We start from the raw sequence: 19272 nt of genomic DNA, 5'->3' as shown, positions 1-19272 counted from the left end.
AAGTTGCAATCCGTGGCACTGTATGTTTTTTACCACGGCGTTTTGAACTCGGAACTGAAAAGAAAACAATTTTGAGGCACATTTCACTGAGCAGCTCAGAAGAAAAAGGCTGCAATCTCAGATTTTTATAGATGCTTAAACCTGTAACGCTTCGCTCCCACTATTGTTTTAAATGCTGAATAGACACCCTCCACTCCACACACACGTGCACTCAGTGTCACAAGGTGTACTTCACTTCTAATAGTAAACCTGACAGAAAGAAATTTTATTTTTACACTTTCACACCACCCACTCCTAATTAATGTCAATCAGTGCCTTCTGCATAGTACACGCTGCAAATATACATGGCCTTATCTATGCTGGGGCGGGGGGGGTGGCAAAAATTTCCACTGTTGCTAAAAACTGAGTGAGCCCCGCGTGATGGACTCATGCAGAAGAACCATGAGACGTGAGACCCTCCTGAGGGGTCATTAAAATGCTCTGACTTTTGAGGGGACATTTCTGTTGGTTGGTTTGCGCTTTTCCCCCCACAGATATGAATAGGAAGTAGTTCTCCATTTCGGAAGAGGCACTGCGGACTTCCTGAGGTGCCAGAGGGAACCGGGACTTGCCAGTACATCTTGACAGCTGCCAGGAACAGCAGGAGCAGCGTGAGGGACAGCAAGGGAATTTTGCTGGTGACTTCCACAGAGCAAGTCCATGCTGTTTAGACAACCATGGACCAGAGTCAGACAATTAAAAACACTGTCAGCTACTGGGTATGCGCCTATACTTGCACTCCCCAGCTGTCCCGATAACCACCACAGCAGCAGAAGTGAGGGTGGGAAAATCTTGCCCCCCAAACCCAAAGCAGACAAACTTGGTTTCCCAGCACCACACCACTCACTTCTTTTTATAGACTGCTTTTCTCTCGGATGCAAAAGTAAATCCAGCTCAGATGATTTCCCTGCCTTAACTTTTGTACAAGAGGAAGACAGAAAGCTAAAAAAAGAAAATTAGACACTTCATGAAATACGTGATTAAGACACAGAAACTAACAAGACAGATGGGCTGAAACATTCAGGGAGCTTCAGTTCATCAGCCCATGTTTTTCAAAGATCTACAGTAAGCTATTGTCTTCCCCATTTAGAGTTTTTAAATCACATTTTTCATTGCAATAACTTAACACCATTTCTAAACTTGGAGTCCCCTTGCTGAGCAGTCCAAAATAAACCCCGATATTTACTCAACCGGCACATGGCCCTAGAACCTAGCTGTGGGGTTTTTCTCCCCCTTCCTCTGCCTTTTTTTGGGTGTAGGTAACAGCCACCGCTGCCAGCTCAGAGAAGGCCAGCTTGCTGGGGAGCAGGATGGTGGTGGATGAGGGGGTAAAGCAAAAGGCTGCTCAGGCAGCACTCAGCTGCACCTGACTCTGCTGCACACTTTGCTCCCTTGTGTGTGCCCACGGGAGGAGCTGCTGTCACTGGCCTTAGATGGGTTATTACCGCGCAGACAGAAATACGAGGCCAGCTACGTAGCTAACTCCTTCTTACAAACGTTCATCTCCCATAGGGTAAGAAGCAGCAGTCAATATTGCATGCTCTGAAATGAAGGGCCAGTTGCTCCTAGCAAGGGTGGTCTGCCCCTCCGCAAGCTCCTTGCTCACAACAAGGACTCAGGCTGGTCCCTCATCCCCCCACTGCCTTTCATCCCTTCTTCCATCAGAAATTAAGTCCTCTTTTCTGCAGAGTGCACAAAGCAGTCACCCACCCAGGTAAAAAAAAAAAAAAAAGGAAGGGAGGAAGGGAGAAGAACAAAACAAAACAAAAAAAAAATAAATCTGTGACTGTGCTTGGCAAAAGCCAGCGATCAGCAACAACTGCTGAACGCTGAGTCACTTCTTTCCCTTCCACCTGGCGAGTGGCTGCCTGGATCCATTCAGCAGAAAGCCTCTTTTCATCGAAACTGGCATAAATCTGGAGTAATTCCCTCCGTTTCAATGGAGCTGCCCAGGATTTACGGCAGCATGACACGACAAGCAGAATCCCAGCCATTAAGAGCTACAATCCCAGGTTTTCCTGCAGGAGAACGTGCTGCTCCAGGCCATGATGCTAACTGTGCAATGGCACTGATGCCGCAGCTGGTTCTATTTTTCCTGATGCTGTCATCTCCAGAAGATGCTCTGCAAGCAGGACCTGTGGAGAAATCACCCTATTTCACGTGCTTCAGGAGAATTTTGACAATCTATGAGCAGAAGAAAGTTTCATAGCTTGAGCTAATTATTTTTTCAGATTTAATGCTCTAATTTGGTTTTGCAAAGATTTATTTTTTAACATCTCACTGGACTGTGTGAAACAGAGTTCAGAAGACAGCAAAAATATCTTCTGTGCAGATGATGTGTGAATAAGCAAGGGATGAGATCAAGATTTAAGGAATACCAATCAGCTTTACCAGACAATTATCTACTCTATTTATGTTTTTAGCTTAAAAAAAAAACATTGCTAGAGGATTTACGCATGCACTGGAAGGCTTCTGTAAGTAGGGAAAGACCCTGAAAAAACTACATACACTCCTGTCAAGTATGCAATGCAGTGGCAACCAGAATAACAAATGGCAAATGAACACAAAAACCAACCGCTGAAACAGGACTCTTTCAAGAGAAGAGAGTTTGCGCTTTACTATAAACACAAGATCTATGTAAAAAAAAAATGCATTCCCACATATATGGGCTGATAGGATTTTTCTAAAAAATGCAATGAGTCTTGTCTTTCCTGGTAAAGTACATTTACAACATTCAAGAATAGGATGTAACTACCTAGAAACAGCCGCGTTCATGTAGTCCTTTCAATACGGGGAACACAGTGTGCTCTACAAATATTAATTCAGCCTGAACAACCAGTGAGGTATGCAAATATTACTCCCAGATTCAACTGGAGAAGACTGAGCACAGAGGACCGGCGAGGGGGATTTTCAGCAGTGCTCCAGGGAGCCAGCTCACAGCCAGGCAAAGCTGGGATCTCGCACGTCTGCAAGTACTTTCGATAGTCCTGCCCTGACCGACTTCCTAGACATGCTGTAAGCCAGAGCCTGAAACTGAAGCCCTGCTTTTACTCTTCATGAGACCCAGATAAGCAAACATTTTCTGTATCCCAACTGGTTATGCTGCCCAAATCAACAAGGCGGTGTGCAGACACGGGTGTACCCCATGACACCTCCGAGGTCTGGGCTGCCTCAATCATGACGCCGGGTTGGGACATACTGCCCTTCCTTCCCCATCCCCATTCTGGAGTTCCCTCCCCATGGAAACCCAGTGATGAGAGCTGAGTACATCCTCAAACCAGGACAGCCCCGAAGTAGGGGGTGGCCTAGAGACAACCAGAGACAGGACCTTGACTCAACCTGGAAAGCAGGAGGCTCACTGTTTTTGACATGGTCCAAGAAAAGCCACTGCAGCCATTTAGCCAGGCAAGAAGAACTGCAAACAAACCACCGTTGGATAACATTACTTCCACAATTGTCAAAAGCACTGATGGGGTAAAATCAGAGCAAAGCAGCAGGAACTTCAGCAGCTGCCAATGGCTTCTTGTTTTTTGAGGAAGGACAATGCTGAAGAACCCCTGGAGCTCAACTGATGGGGACAGGGCCAGAGCATGAAGAAGCCCAACCGGCCTTGCTGCATATTTTGCCTTTTAAAGTTCCATCTGTAATCCAAAGGGAGGAAAGAAACATTTGTGAAGTCAAAGCAGCAGTCAAGGAAAGAAGAGCTGAAACAATGTGGATCTAAGTGACCTGAAAACAATGATCTCCTGGACCCATTTCTTCTACCAGTCCACAGAACAGCAGCAGAGGAAAGTGAAAGGCAGAGAAATGCCTATCTCTAGGACATGGTATATAGTGCTGCTGCTGCTTCAACCTGAAGACAACACCTTTACAACAGCAGCCCAAAGAAGGTAATTCTCATAGCCACCATGACACTTAAGACTATTCACCCCTCTCCCTCAAAAGCTTTGGGTTTAGCTTTTTACAATCCCGGAAAATATTTTTAATTAAAATCTTCCATGCTAACATCTGCCTCAGACTGATCTTTTGTGGGAAAGTTTCAGAAAAAAAATCTCTGTCATTTTGGAGAAAGAGAACAGGCAAATAAATACGTAGCTTTGACCATGTTAAATGTACTTCTGCTGCTGGTGCTGTTGTTACTAACTTACAGAGATATAAAAATGGCTTCAGGCTCTGGAGCAAGCCTGAAAATTTGGCAAAAGCGTTACTCTGATCAGAGATGTGTTTTTAGCTATTCCTGTGAAAAATCACTTATATTTGGTTAATTTTAAATCCCTGGCGGAAAAAAAAATAATAAATCAGCAGCTGAGGTCTTCAGACTTTAGCTTTCATCAGGGTAAACTTCACACCTCAGGCTTTGACACAGCTCCACTCAGGCCACAGCACCTATGAAAGGGTCTGTCCTCATAAGGTTCACTGCAGAACAAAAGACTAACTTTTTAAGTCAAGAAACGACAATTAGTAAAGAAAGACACAGTTATTTCAGTGCACTCTTCTTTACCTGAATATGTACAGAAACAAAGAAGAGATACAGAAAAGCAAAAAAATACTTCCAAGCTTCTTGTTAGTTTGATTTATTTTTTTTTTAAGGAAGTAAATCCATATGAGCAGTGAAATACAAGCACTTGAAGTATCTCCACCACAGAACTTACCAGGGTAAATATTTTCTGGTAACGCAGCATGCCTGTATCGAAGATTCATGGTCTGCTGTTCTCTGAAGTATTCTCTTTCAGCAGCAACACTCAGAGAGGGTGATGCTGCAATTTGCCCTCCCTGTACTCCAAGGCACCTCCACTCAAATGGCCCCAAATGCCTTTTCTTCCTTGTCAGAAATCTTTGTTAACAAATTTCCCTTTTCGTGGTTTTTTTTTTGTGAACTGTGCTTTTCTTTTTTTTTGTTTGTAAACAAAGAAACAAACAAAAAGCCAGAATGTAGAAAGTCTCTGCCAGAACTCAATTAATAAATAATGAGCATCGAGTGTTTTTGATCATTTCCTTCTGTCTGAGTCTCACAAACTGACAGTAAAACCGTGTATGACCCTTTACAGAACAATTTTACTATCACATTACATTCTCACTGGAAATTAAACAACACAAATTTGACATTTTGAATGGGAATGGCTCATCCAATTTGGTACGATGTTACCCACTGGTAAGTCCAGAGAGAAATATGCTGTGAGCCTGCACAGCAGGATTTGCAAAGCATTGATCCAGTCACACAGCAAACTCTTGCACAACCCGCACAAACTTTTCCCCCTACTCTGCACTATAGAAATGTAACTAACGCTTATCAATTCTCAGAGCCGTACGATTTTGCTGGGCTTTTTGCATCGTGTGTATGAAGACATAACTTGAGCTTGAGTTCCTCGGGATGTGTGAATCCAGAGGGATGGGTACAGAAGGGCAGGAAATGAGAATAGTAAAGACATCTCATCCTGCTGCTGTAACCAGAAACATAGGGATGGGAGAAAGTTACTTTCGTATTCAAAATTGGAAAATAGGAAAAATTGAAATAATAGGAGTTTAGGGAAGGGTGAGAAGGTGAAAGGGAAAGGGAAGAAGGTGAGACCTGCTGGAAAAGTGTGTTTGGTCACCTGGGGGGGGAAGGATGACTAGAGAACACCTTTTGTCACAGAGACAGCATACAGGAACAGAAGAAACACGCATACAAAGACAATTACACAAGCAGTTTCCAGCATTTTCTTTAAAAATAATGGCCAGGAGGACAAATTCCTGTTCCGCCTCTCTTGGCTTAACATTACTTGATGGGAATATGCCAATTTATACCAGCCATACACCTGCCCCTTTCATTTATAAGATACAGGAGACAAACTCAGTATTAATAATATCTTTTTTATGTCCTGGTGTTCCTGAGTACACCATCTGTTTATATTTGGAAACTGCAATGAGTGAGGTGCCTGCCATACATCTAAATTGCCAGGATTCATGAAGTGAGTGAAAAGTCAAGGTTTCCATGACTTCAGCCCTAATTTGACTAACACCAGCACCAAGTGATCTCTATCCAAAGCATAAACACATTCCTTATAAACAGCTTAAATGCTAGTACTTTAAAGGCACAACTGTTCATGTGTTGCAATCTCTCTAATGAATATAAAATTCAATCCATTTAACAAAGAAAAGAAATCTGTTTGTTGACACATCCCTGAAAGGAAGCAAACAATGGCTCACAATACTAAGAAACCTGATGACAAATATAAGGGAAATTACCCTTTGAATAACTTGTGCATGACCCGTAAGCTTCGGTGGGCTACAAGGAATACAAACTCAGCAGTTCCATTTTGCTGTCATACTGATACTTATTTTTTGAGAGATACACTTTTTTTTTTTTAATGCATACTTACTCTCTTTTTTAAACTCTTTAAACTGCTTTGCGTGCAAGTAAAGATTGGATTTGACCTCCTGGATGAATCATGCTTACAAGCTCACTCAAAAAAAGCAGGTGGACAATAAAATTTTAAAAAAGGACAACTTTCCTCCCCTGCCTCTTTAAGGTACTGCCTTTCAGGGAGACAGTGAATGCTGCATTCAAATAACAGAACATGGATTTCTCTTAGTAACTGCAGCTATAATTGTAGCTACTGCTTATACCGCTTCCATCCTGTCAGTGCTGTAATTGTCCAAAGCATAACACTCAACTAAACTGCCACGATTTCTGACAAACATCTAATTTTTTATGTAACAGAAAAAACCCACCTTCAGAATGTTACCCCTTTCCTTATTATGCTTCTTTGGCATCAAGAGCATTTGAAAGCAATACTGCTTCCCCTCCCCTCTATGTCTGGCATCCCTTTCTGAAACCAAAACACTCTGATTCAGTGGATGCTCTGCCCACTATTAGAGATAACATGCCTCTTCCAAATCTGAGTCTCTTGAGGACAATGCAGGGTAGCTTTATTTTTAATCATTCATCAACTAGTATTCCATTTAGTATCTAGTAAGAGTTGGCTTTTAGCGTTTTCCTTTGCTGTATACGGTATTTGCATGTGGTTACTGCATATTATACAAAATAGCGATCAAAATAAATGGCCTGTGTTGTCATATTTACTCATACACAGAGGGCTTATCTTGGGTAAGGGCACATTTTACCTCTCATGTATTTTCATTATGACAAATGAGGCATAGGCATGAAGAGTCCACCCCTCTGAACAGAAACAGCATGTTCATCCATCGCTCTGAATGGAAATAGCATGGCCAGAGCAGTGGCAATAAGAAACCCGACTTTACCAACTCTTATCTCCCTATACTGACAAGAATTAAAAACTGCAGAGTCAAAATGCTAGACAAATTACATCATTCAATGCAATCAGTTACTCCTCCTGGGTTTCAGTCTGTTTCACTGGAAAGCAGTTTTTTAATAGCATTATTAAGGTTGCACACCATGATTTATTCCGACTCGTCGTTCTTCAGCTAAGAGTATTTTCGCCTCTTGCATTTCCTTTTTTTGCTTAAAGGAAGGATGGCCCAATAAAAGTTTAATGAGAAAAAACAGCACTAAATACAACAGCTCTGATTTATAGGGTCAGATGAAGAGATCGGAAACATCCATTAAATCCAAACACTACTTCCAGTCTTCCTTCTTGATCATTTACTATTTTGCGTATTTTCCTTTATACCCTTGTAATAGCATATGGACAGGCCAACCATATCACACTTACTTGCTCTTTACATAACAGATTCTTGCCGTATCATTATCCCATACTTCCAATAGTCGCGTGTGTTCTTGTTACGCCATCACAATAAACTGTCAGAACAAGGAAACAGACTTTGGTGTGCGTCTCTGTGCCATTTTGGCAAGTTTAAGAAAGACAGGAAAAGGGAAAGTGGGGGGGGGGAAGAGAGGAGGAGAACAGGAGGGAAAGAGAAGAGCAGCATTTACTCTTTCACGTGGGAAGGTATGCCAAGAGGACAACCACAGTGCTTCACAGTAAAGCTCAAGAGATCTAAAACATCTGCAACAGGCAGGATGCTGCACACTGATCTGGGGTGCTGAGCACCCGCTGTTCCCACTGCAGCTGCAGAAAGCGGATCGCTGCCTCACTCAGGAGCGAGCTTTCTGGGTCACAGACCATCATGTTCCCTGCAGCACCCAGCATGACGAGAGACACACCAGTTGTCATCCACAGGTGCTTCCAAGCCCCTTCCTCACCACGATCACATGCAGATGCATATGCTGCGCGATGGGGAGGTGACCACACAGACACTGTAGTAACCATCAATCAGGCCTTCTCCCCTGACACAGAGGTCAAACACAGCAGCAATAGAGAAGCCGATCTTTTAGTTATGCAATGCTAAGAAAGTCACAGAAAAAGTATAAATTTACCACCTAAGGGAATTAAACCCAAGCAATCTTCACCCTCCGAATACTCTGAAGGAGCACTAAGTACCCTCAGTAACTTAACTGAAATAAGTCCTTTGTGAAGTTACTTCTCAATACTTGAAAAATATTCCTGGAAGTTTCTCAGGCATCATGGGAACACCTGAGTGTATGTGTTAACCTGCACATCTAACAAGCCTGCTTCTTCTCTCATTGAAATCAGCTGTCCTTAATTTTAACAGCAGGAGACCTGGGCCTTTTCTGCTGCTGTGTTCCTTATCAGAGCTCTATAAATGTCACACCTTTATTTTATTAGTGAAAGACGTATTTTATAAATTAACAATAAAAGCATTCTTGTATGTGAGGTTTTTTGGTCCCTGTTGCGACTCTGAATTCTTGAAGGTCAGATAAAGCAGTCCGTGGAAAGGGAGAGAAGAAAACGCTCTGCAATATCCTTTTAAAGAGCCTCCGCAGTAAAAAGACAATAAATAGCTGATTTGCTCTGAGGGCAGCTACGAATGCTAAGACCACAGTTAAATGAACGTAGTTATGAAAGGAGCAGCAGCTCGTCCAGTACTGTATCTACATTAGTTAACTCTTTTTGTGATTCAAGTCCAAGACTTCACATTGTTCTATTTCCGCCTGTTCCTCTGCTCTAGATTCCCTTTGTGACACTTTTATCAATGGAAAAACGAGGGAGGGGTTTCCAGCTGGGAGCCCAACAAAAAAACAGGAGGTTCAGTCTGGTTTTCTCACTTGCGCTGCAAGAGCCATTTTAGCGCCAGTAACAAAAGAAAAACTACACAAAGAAAAAAAAAAAAAAAAAAGACATGACCTGAAATTATTTTATCATCATTAAATGCTGCACCATTCTTTATTCTCTGGTATGGTTAGTCTCACACATTGCCACAGTAATCTGCTAGCTTAAACAGAGCTCCTTGCAAATAACCTATTTGTATGAAGGGACGATGTCAGCTAGAATTCCAGGGAAATAGTAAGAAAAAGTTAACAGCGCCATCAGTCAGATCTACTCTTTGTCACGCCCTGGCAATTTTTACAGATTTATAGCTGCAATGTCACAACTTAGAATAAAATAAAATAGCCTGGTTGTGTCCTCTGCGAGAGGTGGGGAAAACACACGCAAACAACAAGGGAAGGTAACTGGCACGTTGGGAGCCGTGCAAAATGGATTTTGCACAGGCACATCTATATAGCTACACCTGGGGGTGTCATTACAGCAGCCGTGCTGCAGGCACAACCGCAGCCAGCTGGGTGCTTACACTAGAGTTGTAACCTTAGAAGGTGGTTTTGAAAATGAGATCATTTGCACTAAGAGGATTTTCAAGGTAAGTCAGCAGATAGATTTGGTCTCATTTAAGACCAGAAAAGACTATTAATCATACATTGGAACATTACAGCAGCACAGACCATTCATCTTGGGAGGCACTTTGTATAATAACAACAGAGCTCACATAAACGTCCGACAGCACTGCTCCACACAGACGACAGGCTCCTTGAACTCTGGACCTATCTACTGTAGCTATTTTCATATACCACCAAGAAGCCCTGTCCACCACCATCTTCCCAAACAAAAGGACAGATGCCTCAAAACCTTCAATAGGCAATTATCTGGCCATTGCAGGCTCTGCAAGTGTCCCGAAGACAAGGAAAATGTCTTTTTTGCACATACACTGCCTGGACGAGATGGCTGACGGGGGCACAGCATGTGTAATGGCTCAGCTGAGAAAAGCACCTTTAGATACAATAGAAATCAAGGCTACTATCGCCAGAAGACAGCAGCTATCATCCCGATTGCCTAAGTTTGGTAAAGCTGATACAGGACAAAAGCAGCAAAGCTGAAAGGAAAATACAAGGGTGGAGAATCAGATGCAAAGGCTGTATGCTTAGACACGGAGAATACTTAAAGATGTGTCTCATGATGAAAGAAAACTGGCAGTCATCATCATCAAACAGCCTGAGAGTTCAGAAGGCACCTGAGAGAGCATGGTATGGTACCCAAACTCCCAGATAGTATATTTTAGCCTGTTGGACAAACTTTAAATAATATTTTCAAAAGGTCATATGGCTCTCGGGTACCTAAACCATAAAAAACAGTATACTAGTAAACCTTAAGAACTGACCGACTTCAGATTCTCTAAATCTGTACCGCAGACCTGTCACGAGGAACAAGCGTTTGGGGAGATTCAAGTACCAGATAGCTGCCCATAGATATCCCTACCATGGGAACATGCAAAGCAAGAGGGGATAAACCATTTGCAAAGTTTGTGATGAGACTGGTGGGGAAGTGCCTTCATACCTAATGCCACAAAACTCAGGCTTTTTAAATAGGCTACTGTAAACCCGGTACTTGCTTTGTTTTACACTGAACTTTCTTATCATTGGTTATGTACTCCCTAAAAATATACATGAACTTCATCAGTGACTACCGCAAACCCACAGATCTGGGTTATGTCTCCAGCTCCAACCATTTAGTTTACTGTCTTCCACAACATACAGAGCAATTCTCATTAAGTATTTGAATGTGAAGCAGCTCAGTAGAGAGTCAAGGAAATGCCTAACCTAAAGCTAATACAAGGGGCAAACTATGTGTGGAAAAAATTAATTTAACTTGCGCGAAGTCATATGTAGTAACTGAAGAAAGCCTATGTGATCCTAGCAGACATGACCTATACCATGTCACAGACAAAAGGAACAGGAGGAAATATCCTTGAAAATATTTCTTCTCAGCTCCAGATCTAGAAATCAGCACATGGCTACATCACATTAATCAAACCCATCAAAGATATCTCTGTATCGTTTCTGATCACCAACTCTATCCTGCCTAGGTATCATCTTTCATCGTGGCCAATCTCTGAGAAAGACATCAGGAAAAAAAAAAAGAAAAAAAAAGAAAAAAAAAGAAAAAGAAAACCACCACACCCACAACTCAAACCTAATAATTACAAGCCAAAAAATGAAGTGGAGGCAAGATTATTTCCTTTCCCTGCAGGTAAGGCTGAAGTCCTGAAGCGCTAGATTTGAGAATAATTGATTAGAGATCAACAAGTTAAACAGCCTAACAGGGTCTTTTTAATTTATTAAATATATTTTGCTTTAATCACATTAATTTTTCAGAAATGTACGATAATCTTTGTGGTTTAAAAGGACTTTGTATTCATTTTTTAATGGAGAGTATTTTTATTCATCTAATACATTATCCTTTCAAGAAAATTATCATACTTGACTACAAGTACTTAATGAGGCGCTAATTAACACTCCTGTTTCTCCCCATTTAAAATTCCTTTGAGAAATGTGGTCAGAAACCTGGTTTAATGCACATGACACTTCTCAGAGGCTGAAGGGGAAAAGACCCAAAAGGCATCTGTCACCCTTCGCACAGAGGACATCCCCTTTGAAAACTCAAGCCCAACACAACAGCACTCCCACCGGCTGAGCCAGCGGCTCACGGCAGGGCTGGGGGGGCACACTGGCCCAGCAGCTCACCCTTCTCCGCAGCTTGTGAATGACGAGAAATAGTTCTCCCACTTTTTTTTTTTTTAATGGGACGAGATTTACTTTTCCCACTCTCATCAGCGTGCGGCAGGCAACCTGCCCGCCTCTCCTCAGGAACACAGCCGAAGGGCTTGTCCTACTACAGCAGGCTCCTGAAGCCGCTTCTTTCCCTGTCTTACTTCTGCCGAGAGCCGTGACACAATGACGGGCAGCTCCACCTTCCTTCACGCAGAGGCCCTGGCGGAGCCATGGCACCCCGCCAGCCGCTTCATGCCATCCCCACGCCTTACCAGGGATACAATAGGCAAATTCGGGTTACGAACGCCTCCCAGAGCAGGAGCGGCCGTTTCAGACTGGAGGAACTGGCACAGGTTTAAAGAGCAAAAAGCAAAGACCGATCGCAAGCGCTGCTGAAGCTCTTGGGGAAATTTGCAGACGCTCACCCATGAACTTCACTTCTGGGTTTTGCTCCGCATTGTATACTAATTGCAATTATCTAAGAGCAGCTCCATGATGGGAGGAGGGGAGGAGAGGAAAGCTTCCTTTTGGCACAGCTTCTTCAGAGTTCAAAGGACACATATGGCCTGCAAACATAGCGCAGGGGATAATGTAAAATTAAAGGAGGGATGGGAGGAAAATGAGAACACAGCAGGGACAAGCAGTGTTGTTCTGGATCTGCTTGACTGGAATTTTAAATTAAGGGGGGGGTGGGGGGGGGAAGAGATCAACAAAAAACCCACCCTTATTTTAATTCCACATCCCAACAGAGAGAGGGATTGCGGGAGGGACTCCGTCTGAAGGGAAGACCTCCAGGGAGCAGGACCTGAGCACTTCTGCTGGGGGCACAAGCCCATGCCAGGCAGCAGGACCCAGAGAACCTTGCCCTGAGAGCAGGACTGGAAGCAGCCAGAGATACAATGGCTTCAGGAAGCGTACCACCACCACCTCCAAACAGACGGGACAGGTTCATTTCAGAATAAACACATGTACTGTACCAAACCTGCAGGGAGGGACAGCATGCCTGCCCACGGAGTAAAGCAGGAATAAAAAGGTCTCTGAATAGCGCAGTTCCCTATTTGCTTTGCAGCACCCGTGTAGCCATGCAAAGGGAGCCACACAGAAGTCAGCAGCCTGCGAGACGGTGCCTGTGCCCACGCCAAATCCTGACACCTGCTTGTGGCCCTGTTCTTAGGCAGATATCAAAGCCTACCCTTCCCACTGCAGGGCATGTCAAGCACAGAAATAAATAAATAAACAAAAAAAAGAAAACACAAACCATCCACAACAACCCTCAGTTGTAATTTCTACATAATTATTGCACAACAACCACCCATAATGAGAGAATGAATTTATAACCACACACAAGCTATATTTACCAGTGGACTGGTTACAAAGCAAAACAGCAGGAAACCACAATATGTGTCTTCATATTAGCTCCTCGGCGGCGGTGCAGAGCAGGGCTGCCCAAGCAGCGGGGCGGGCTGGGCAGGTGAAACAGGGGCACACCAGCCAAAGAGGAGCACAGCCCCACGGGGATGGAAGCCGGACCCAACGAGGCACAAAGATGTCACCCGGCGTTCAAGGGAAGCTACGCAGAGGTGGGGCTAGAAAGACCTGTTTGACTTCAGGGTTAAATAGTTGTCCACCCAAACAAAAAACAAAGGGAGTCTCACCTCCAAACTTTCTCAGCTTCTATAAATTTTGATCCCTAGAGGGAATTAAAAAAAAAAAAAAAAAAAACAAACAAAAAAAACCAAAAACCAGAAAACAAATGAAAAACCTCCCCACCCCACAACTGGAAGTGCAGCCCCACACCGCAGTCAGGGCCTAGTGAGTGAACTGCTCCTGCCCCTTGAGATGAACAGTCACCCCAGAGAGCACTATGCAGTCCTCTCAGATGTTTAACAGCTGACACCCCCCCCCCAAAATGGGTGCAATTCAACCCAAATTGGGATGGCAGGATGGTGCCTCAAGAGGAGACCTGACGAGTTCAGCAGCTGAGCCCCTGCTAACAACTTTTTATGGCTGGGGAGAGTTGACTTGGATCCGTCTACCAGCCACCATGTATCACTGAGCTCAGGGGGTCTTCACATTTTCAAACACTGCCTTTCAGGCAAATTTGGCCAAAAGCACCCTCGTAGTTTGGGAAATTATCAGAAATGCAGCCGGGCCAACGGACTTGAGGAAGGACAGGCAGCACACTCACGAGATCCCCATTTCCTCGGGCTGATGCCACATGAGCAGGCAGCATCCCTGCGTCCCTGCCACCAGCAGCAGCACCCCTGACCACCTCCCCTCGTGCCAGTGCAAACCCTCACGCTTTCCAGGACAGTGTGAGAGATGGTGAGCTAGATCCAGGAACAGATCCTGCTGAAAACATACCTTTTTTTTTTTTTCTTTTTTTTTTTTGAAGGATTATTTTTGAATTGGCTCCTTTCCCAGGCCTGGCTCAGAGCACGACTACACAACGCTTATGTCAGCACAAGGAAGCCATCTAATGAGTACCCACGGGGGGAGGGAGGGCAGGACTGCTGCCGTCACCATCCCGGCCACCTTAATGAGCTTGTAAAACAACGGCCTACGGACAGCAGGTTAAAAAGTCACAGAGCTTCAGTTAACCAAGGAAGGCAGACGAAAAGAAAAACACCACCCAACAACATGTACACAGGTTACCAACTCGCTGCCATGTCAGGCTTCCAAAACACAGCAAAAGCACAGGGCCTTCCCTTGAAGAAAAGAAACCCCACGCTCAGCTCCACCACAGCCTGGATGCAGAAGGGTGCCTGACACACACCCAGGGAAAATCTTTCTCCTTATTAGTTCCTAAGCAGGATACGCAGCAAAACACGCACACCTCATGAAACACTGGTATCTCAAAATGACCTATTCTCTTATCTTTTTGGCTAGGCATGCTCTCCCTGCCCTGCTCTGTCCTTGGAAAGACACCAAACAGCCCAGCCCCAACTCAAGATGGAAAAGTAAAAGCAAGACAGAGTGGAAGGTAGGAAAAAACATCTCTCCTTCCCCACGGACTACGGGTGCAAACCCACCACAACAAACAGCGTAACCCTAAACACATGCTACGACGGAGACAAAAATCCATGACTACTGCTTCTGGAGTTTATGCTGACCAGTGTGCTATTATTGCTCTGGTGGCAATCAGCGAACCTGTCATGAAAAGAAAGGATGTGTTGGGCTTGCTATCGATTCTTCTAATTCCTGTCTGAGCACAATCATACCATCTTGAAACATAGCCTGAAAGGGCACTATTATTCCGGAATTGAGTTGCTTTTGGAAGATGAGTCAAAAGCAGTTCCATGTGCTTAGATCTCTTCTTGAGGTTGCGGACAATTTTTCCTGGCTTTACAGCCACATTTTCTGATCCCTAATGTATTTTCTTTCCCTATTGCCGAGAGAAAGAGCCACACAAATAAAGAGAAATCTGACTATCCCAGGAAATTATGTAACTGACTATACACAGAGGGCTGTCAAATATGCACAAAGTAAACTAACTGAAATAATACGATTTCCACCCCCCCCCCCCAATATCCTTCATTTATAGTCATTGTAGGTGTTACATGCAACAACAGTAAGTGGAACAATTTCATACAGCACTTTCCATACTGAGAGAGCTATTCTACATTCCCCCTGTGCAGCAGACAGTTTCTATAGCTCACTTTCTATTATGGCAACAGAGCAAGGCACCTCCGATTAAGCCCACAGCGGTAACCGTTCCCTAGAATCAGGGCTAAAACCTAGACTAATGAGTGGCCGTGTCTATAGCCAGACTAACTCTTTCTCCCCAGGAAAGCCTGGGCATCGCCGGCAGCTGGTAGGCAGAAGCACATGCCCCTGACAGCACAACTCTTGCCTCCCAAGAGAGGCAGCCAAGAGCACAAGCAACGCATGTGGCCAACCCCTGCCCCAAACGAAACGTGGCTTTGGGATGGCACATGTGCAGGAGAGCTGCTAGACACTACAAGACATGAGGCTCCTGTTTGCTAAGTCTTAAAAGAACACTAGGTAAGAAGTAAGTATGTATTGTTACTAGCATGAGGCTCGTGGGATGAGCAGAGGTCTGGCTTGACAGCACTGCTCCCCTCCCGTTGCTCACCAATGGGAAGAAAAAAGCAGAGAAAAACCCACGAAACACACCCAACTCACACCATATCCAAACCAAACAATAAAAGACAAAAAAGAAAGGCAGCCCCAGCACCCACTGTATTTTATGTTCTTTTTGTCATCGACTATAATTCCCATGATGTTAATAACGTGTAAAATGACAAATAAATTCAAGAGTACACAGCAAGACGCACAAGGGGGGAAGGCCAATGCATACCATCAGACATGACACATCACAAACACTCAGAAGATAACACAACCCAGCAGATTAAGTATCATTCATTACCAGTCATCATATTATTGCATCCAAAACTGGGCCCAAAAATACACATGAAAACGCATATTCCAAGCACAGCTAAAACAATAGTACCAAACAAAACATATGATACTAATTCGTGTTACAACAAATTGCCCATTGTAGCTGGAAAACCAAGAAACGCAGCCCTGAAAAAGAATCACAACAACACTGACCTAACAGTTTTTAAGTGTTCATATTTAACATACATTCTAGCAGGTATTTCTGACGGTAGGAAAAAAGATGAGAAAACAGGTTAATGAAGTAAATGTAAATTTAAATGCAAATAATAAGGAAAAAATCAAAAACATAAATCAGAAGAAATCTGAGCTAAGAAATATGCAAAGATTTTGTGTGCACGTGCTTGTGAAATTTAATACAATTCCTACTTCAGGTCTCTTGGATCACACCTGTCTGTGTTTTTCAGACTGCCATTTCAGAAGTTTATTTTTTTCATGCATGGTTTCAGAAGGACTGCTTTTCCCTTTAGCTCTGAAGTTCTGCCCTCCAATTCACACATGTTCCCACTGACTCCAACCAGCTTAAGGTTAACTACAAATACAATGGAAAATCTCAGGTAGCTCATTGCTTTTATTTTCCATTTTTTCTGATGTGCTATTAGGCTATTCATAATTAATATCAAATGAATATTTTTTGAATTAACAATTAGGACAAACAAAGGCTCTAATATTTTACAAACCTATTTGATGCGAAATAGTAGATATGCGTTCTAGGCCTCAATTTTTCAGACCTTTGTTATTGAATTCTAACTTCTTTTCATTCCATTAGTGCTCTCAACAGCTTATTAATGTAAAGCAGAGCCTTGCTAATTTGCAATAATGTTTAGGATACCTCCTCTAAATTAATGGAAGAAATCAATAAATTCATCAATCAACAAAAACGAACAGAAAAGAAAAATGACAAAACACATTCTGTTCTATTACTGCGGCAGTCCTAAATGGTGTTTTAATTATTCATACGAATATCTCTAATGCATTAGTAAATGTGACGTATAGCATATCTACTTTTTTTTTTTTTTTTTTAAGTCTTGGATCCCAGTTCAGGAATGTGGTTCTTTGAGGAATACAAAGGAGGCATCTGAACACTTTTCTGTACTTGATTCTACGTACTCAAATACCATCCTGCTTTCAGTCTAGAATACTGCAAGGTTACTCACTCCCCAGCACTCTCTGCTGAGAGCTGACCCACACAGAAAGTCACGCAATGTCACGCAGTCTGTAACAGACTCCACGACACTACCAAAGGCAGGAGCACCTCTCCATCACTCCTGCCATAGCCAACAAGCAAATTCCCACAGCTGCAGCTTGAAAGGGGAGGCAGCCAATATCCCACTGAAAAAAATGAGGATAAAACAATGAGCTAGTGAATATCTTTGTGAAGAGAAGCCAGGGTCTAAATTCTGTGTCTGCCTTGCCAAGTCACCCCTCCTTTTTCATCAACATGTAAAACACTGTGCATCTTCCGAGCTCCCCAGACTATGCCATTCTCACTCATTCACAGCCACATTCCGGCTGCCCACCCAGTAGCTACATGCAGGGGAGTAACTATGCCTCTCGTCCCAGGGGATACACCAGTAGCATAGCGAAAGCTGCAAAACCCATGAGTGAAATTCTAGGCAGAGGTGGAGTTTTTCAAACAATGATGGTGAGCTTCACCAGGAAGAGTTAAGTGCACAGAGCTCCAAAAATGTAGCCCCTTTTCACGTCAGCAAGGCACATAAAGGGTTAACAAACCACTACTGCTTATATTATTTATTAATCTCACCCCTCCCTTATTTAGCAATTTCCTCCTTAAGTTCTGGCATCTCTTCTCCATTTCCCTCACAATTTTGGGTCCTTTTCCTCCTGAGATTATCATCTGCTGGAAGTTCCTCCTCCCCTCCACTGCCCACATCCCAGTCTTTGTCCTGGCTCCCTACAATGCTCGGCTTCTGGCTGGGCTCCATGCTCACTCCAAATTTATTGCTCTCCTGCTCTTCCAAGCTTGCGAATCAGGTTTTCACTCAGCTGCCCTTGCCTGCCAGGACAAGGAGCAGCACATGGAAGCTGGAAAGAAGAGCTCACGAGCACCAGCCACCAGGAGAGCAGGGCTTTGTCACTAGAAACCCAAGGTGGAAATGTACGCCGTGTGTCTTATTTAGTTCAAAGCCGAAATGTTTCTGTCTAGAATGTCTGTTTGTATCTCAAGTCACAGAGAAGCCATTAGTACCAATAATGTGTCATTACGGGGGCGTCAGCAGAGACTCTGCAGCTAAGGTTAATTTGAGATGCATAATTTAAAGCAGAACTAAAATCCCTCCATTTCACACTGTAATGACTGAATTCAAATCATTCTTCAAATTTGACACAGCAGCTCTTAAGGGGACACTTGCACTTTTCCCTTTTCTCTTTTTCTTTGGCCAATTTTAAGTAAAACACAAGCTATCTATTGCAGAAGAAAAATGTACAGATCACCCCTTTACGATGACTTTTAATCTGCTTCCCCCTCACATTGCTCTTCAGCAGTTTCATATGGCTTCATACTTCACATATTCATTCTGACATATCAGAATATGCATGACACAGGCCACTTCTGCAATTTAAAAAAAACAAAACAACAATGCTCAGAGTTAAAAATTTCACTCATCGTAACCCCGGTGATTTTGCCAAGAACAGCTGACAACACTGCTTATCTTAAACATACCACATCACTTAGGTAACAGTAATACCCGCACAATTCTCTGTCCTTAGTATTTCTACTCCCAACATCCTGCTAAAATATGCAAGAGGCATAATCCTTGTTTTTGACACAGAAAACTGAGGCAAAGACAGAAGGATGCTGTGGTTCAACAAGTGCTTCAAGCTGGTCCAAGTCTCCCAAATCCACTGATAATTTGTTTTGTCAGGCAACTTTGCTGAACACAGCTGATAAAACACAGAAAATAATTAAGCAAAAAATCATCACAACA

General features: G+C 43.3%; 1 protein-coding gene across 22 annotated transcripts in view; it reads right to left on the bottom strand.

The window, feature by feature from the left end:
• ATXN1 (ataxin 1) overlaps nt 1–19272 on the bottom strand; it is a 372412-nt gene that overhangs the window by 132564 nt on the left and 220576 nt on the right. For 2 of the 22 annotated variants that reach the window (XM_054193108.1, XM_054193104.1), the window contains one exon: nt 7716–7801. The exons of the other annotated variants lie outside the window; for them this stretch is intronic. The gene's annotated coding sequence lies outside the window, so the exon portion shown is untranslated. The remainder of the gene's footprint in view (nt 1–7715; nt 7802–19272) is intronic. 22 annotated transcript variants of the gene reach the window in all.

Source organism: Rissa tridactyla, chromosome 2 (assembly GCF_028500815.1).
Source record: "Rissa tridactyla isolate bRisTri1 chromosome 2, bRisTri1.patW.cur.20221130, whole genome shotgun sequence".
In the NCBI taxonomy this organism is placed as follows: domain Eukaryota; kingdom Metazoa; phylum Chordata; class Aves; order Charadriiformes; family Laridae; genus Rissa; species Rissa tridactyla.
Note: the sequence above shows the minus strand (reverse complement) of the source record. Positions and strands in the feature narration are given on the sequence as shown.